Genomic DNA, 4,690 nt, shown 5'->3' with positions numbered 1-4,690 from the left:
GAAATAAATAGAGCAGACTGGTTTCTTTTGAAAGGGGGAGGCAGTGGCTCTGTGACCTCATGTGTCTCACCTCCTCCATCCGCTCTGGAAGCCCCCGTCTTAGTTAGCTGCCCCCAAAATACCTCCCGGTGGAACATTTAGGGGACCACATGTGTCACCTCGATTGTGGAGAAGGGTGAGTGATGTGTTGGTGGCACAAATCTTTCTATTGCACGTGGGTAGTCCTGGTAAGTCAACTAGTGGCAGGGCTTTTGGGGAGAGGAGGGAGTGCAAGAGATATTAAAATGTTCCTGTGTAGTGACGTCACCTTGTTTTCACTTGTCTAGTTTATTAAACAATTAAAATGAGGCAATTTTTGCTGAACCCTTGTGAATATATTTCTAACTCTGGAAACAATTTCTAATGGTTGTCAGGGGGCAAAGTTCACTAGATCACAGATTTACTCATTTAAAAAACCTGTGTATCCATCCACCCACCCATCTACCCATCTGTCATTCATCCAGCATCCATCTCTTTATTTATCTAGCCATCTAGTGTGCACCGCTCTAAGATATGATCAGATGTGAAAGATAAAGCCTTGTGTTTAAAGAGAATATGATCTTAGTGGGGGTGAGAGTATGCAAATGAACAGTTTTTTGTATTTACTTCTCATTTACTGGACAAATTGAGATAGACTTTATTTCATTTTTCTGGGGACACACAGCAAAATACAGGTAGACTTATGTTTAGAAAACAGAGGTTGGTCTGCAATGTTTAGAAAATTGTAAAGGAAATAATATTTACTGGTTCTAATTGAAATTAGCATTAGTACTCTTAAATGTGTTGATAGTTTGGGTAGGGAACATTATATCCATCAAAAATGTCTTTCAAATATTTTAGCTATTTTAACAGGTAGAAAGAGAGTAAAAAACTGAGAGAAATATTGTTTCCTTGTAGAGTTTAGCAGGATATAGTGTCCTCTTTCTCAAATTGAGGTTATAAATGCCTTGGGCCCCCAGCTAAAAAGCAGCAGATGGGTAGGATCTGCTCCAGATTGATTAAATGAGAATCTCACTGGAATGAGGAGCTACTGGTATGTCTAACAAGGTCTCCAGGTATCAGAAGGCAAATGTGAGCAGCACTGATGGTGAGGGTTTTCTGGCATTGAAACCGTGAGATGTGAGAGGTAGCCCTGTCTCTGCCACCGGCTGGTGTGGCTGTAGGGCCATAGAAGGTTCTCCATAAATGCTTCTTGAATATATCGATATGTATGGGAGCAGGGCATCAGTAGGTTGCATCGTACCATTTTTCAAAATAGAGAATTGAGGAGTTTGGTTGAGATGACACAGTGAGTGAGTGGCGGAACTGAGAATACAAACCAAGACTTCTGAGTATTTGGTCTGATTTCTCTCTTCTTCCCCATAAGATTCCCTCTAGGGACTTCAAGTTTTTATATTTAAGGCTCCAAGGCTGTCTAAGCATTTGATTTTCCTGCTAACGTCTTGTCCTTGCTTTAGAGTGACACTTGATCTGTCTGTACCCCCTTAAGAAAACCCAAGGAAAGTGCATATAAGGTGTCTCTGGGCCTCCCTTGGAAGGTGTGAACTAGCCTGTGGCTTGTTAATAGTTTCCCACGTTTGTTTTCACCTAGAAGAATACTGTTCCTTATAGAATTTTCTAATACTTCCTGTCAAAGCACATGAGGAAAAGGCTGTACTTTTCCTCTTGACACAGTGGTGTCAGATATGCCCTCATAAAGCCAGAAACATGTCTGGACTTAATTACTGGTTGATTTTTCAGATCTTGAGCTTATCATCTAGGTTGAATGTATGAGGAGGTTAAAAAAAAAATCACTTTGACAAGAAACAAAGGTAGAAGTGTCATCTTGGGAGTTTTCATTTTAAGCCAGTGGGAAAAAAATCTTGGACCCGGTCTGAACTAAATTCAGGTAGGGCCTGGAGAAGGGTCACTTTGCTTCTCTCTTTTCCAATAGTGGTTTTCTGTAATTTTCTATTTGGTAAAAATGTGGAGAAACAGGTGGAAGTAACAGAATGAATACAAGACTCAGGTGACCAGAGAATAAAACGTTCTGAGACTGACCTAAATTTACAGTGTAGTTTGTCCCAGATCTACTGAATTAATGTGGTTTTAATGCAATATCTGTGAACCAAATGGTCTTTTGAGAATGGATTTGCATGAAATTTGCCGAGTGTTCATTTCACTGTAGGCAGGTAGTCTTTCTCATTCTCTTTCAAAAACACAAATCTGATATGTTACTCTTCTGTTCAAAAACCTTTAGTGGTTCCCTTTTGCCTGAAGGTTATAGTGCAAACTCTTTAGCAGATCATTCAAGGCCAGTCACACCCTGGCCCCCATTTCAGCCTCCTTTCCCTCCATTCCCCATACTCATAGAAAATTCTTGTCCTATTTCAAGCATCCAGTACGTCTATATCGTCATGGTTCACACTGGGTTGTAGTTTGTACTGCCCTCTCTACCTAAAATAGCTTTCTCTTTCTGGGGTGATTCTGTTTGTCTTCTGAGGCCCAGATTGATTCGGCACTTCTCAGAGAGGAATAGTAACTAGGGATTAAGAATGTGGACTCTGGAAACAGTCTCTCTGGAATCAAAGCCTCGGTTTTCTCACCTGTGAAATGGGTAGAATGACAGCACCCACTCACATGGTTGATGTGGGAATTAAAGGACAAAGGATGCATAGTAAATACTATACGAGTTAGCTGTTGCTATCCTCTAGCCTCCCAGAAAAAAATTCAGTTCTCCACTTTTCTTTGCCCCCATGATAATTTCTTTGTTTTTATCATACTAGCTGTTGTTCTGATTTCTATTATATTTAGTTGAGTATCCATGTATCTCCCTTGCTAGCCTCTGAGTCCCCGAAAGAAGAGTTTGTTTCTTATTTAGTTTAGTGTTCCTGAAGGCTGGCACAGACCATTCCACAGTACAGTTTATTTTTTATTCTTCTTTTAAAAATTGAAATATGGTTGATTTACAATGTTGTGTTAGTTCCTGGTATACAGCAAAGATATATATATATATATATATGGTACACATATGTATATATGTATACCTTTTCCAGATTCTTTTCCATTATAGGTTGTTACAAGATATTGAGCAGAGTTCCCTGTGCTATACAGTAGGTCCTTGTTGATTATCTTTTTTTTTTTTTTTTTTGCGGTACGCGGGCCTCTCACTGTTGTGGCCTCTCCTGTGGCTCACGGGCCCAGCTGCTCCGCGGCATGTGGGATCTTCCCGGACCGGGGCACGAACCCGTATCCCCTACATCGGCAGGCGGACTCTCAACCACTGCGCCACCAGGGAAGCCCTCTATTTTATATATAGTAGTCTGTATCTGTTAGTCCCAAACCCCTAATTTATCCCTCCCCTCCCTTTCCCCTTTGGTAGCCATAAGCTGATTTTCTATGTCTGTGAATCTATTTGTTTTGTAAATAAGTTCATTTGTATCATTCGTTTAGATTCCATATATAAGTGACATCATGTGATATTTGTCTTTCTCTGTCTGACTTACTTCACTTCGTATGATAATCTCTAGGTTATCTGCTGCAAATGGCATTATTTCATTCTTTTTTTAATCACTGAGTAATATTCCATTGTATGGATATATCATATCTTCTTTACCCATTCATCTGTTGATGAACATTTAGGTCAATTCCAAGTCTTGGCTATTGTAAATAGTGCTGCAATGAACATTGGGTGCATGTATCTTTTTAAATTATGGTTTTCTCCGGATATATGCTCAGGAGTAGGATGGCAGGATAATGTGGTAGTTCTATTTTTAGTTTTTTAAGGAACCTCCCTACTGTTCTCCACAGTGGCTGTATCAATTTACATTCCCACCAACAGTGCAAGAGGGTTCCCTTTTCTCCACACCCTCTCCAGCATTTATTGTTTGTAGAATTTTTGATGATGGCCATTCTGACTGGTGTGAGGTTATACCTCATCATAGTTTTGATGTGAGTTTCCCTAATAATTAGCAATCTTTTTTAAATTTACTGTTTAATTTTTAATTAATTAATTAATTTTATTATTTTTTGGCTGCATTTGGGTCTTCATTGCTGTGCGTGGGTTTTCTCTAGTTGTGGCGAGTGGGGGCTACTCTTCGTTGTGGTGTGCGGGCTTCTCATTGTGGTGGCTTCTTATTGCAGAGCACGGGCTCTAGGCGTGCAGGCTTCAGTGGTTGTGGTACGTGGGCTTAGTTGCTCTGCAGCATGTGGGATCTTCCTGGACCAGGGCTTGAACCTGTGTCTCCTGCATTGGCAGGTGGCTTCGTAATCACTGTGCCACGAGGGAAGCCCCGTAATTAGTGATCTTGAGCATCTTTACATGTGCCTGTTGTCCATCTGTATGTCTTCTTTAAAGAAATGTCTATTTAGGTCTTCTGCCCACGTTTTGACTGGGTTGTTTTTTTGATATTGAACTGTATGAGCTATTTGTATATTTTGGAAAGTAATCCCTTGTCAGTTGCACTGTTTGCAAATATTTTCTCCCATTCCATAGGTTGTCTTTCTTTTGGTTTCCTTTGCTATGCAAAGGAAAAAATTAAGTTTAATTAGGTCCCACTTTTTTTTTTAATTGGGGTATAGTTGTCTTACAATGTTGTGTAAGTTTCTACTGTACAGCGAAGTGGAGTCCCTGTGCTATACAGCAGGTTCTCATTAGTTATCTGTCTTATAC

Source organism: Lagenorhynchus albirostris, chromosome 9 (genome assembly GCF_949774975.1).
Source record: "Lagenorhynchus albirostris chromosome 9, mLagAlb1.1, whole genome shotgun sequence".
Taxonomy (NCBI): domain Eukaryota; kingdom Metazoa; phylum Chordata; class Mammalia; order Artiodactyla; family Delphinidae; genus Lagenorhynchus; species Lagenorhynchus albirostris.
Note: the sequence above shows the minus strand (reverse complement) of the source record.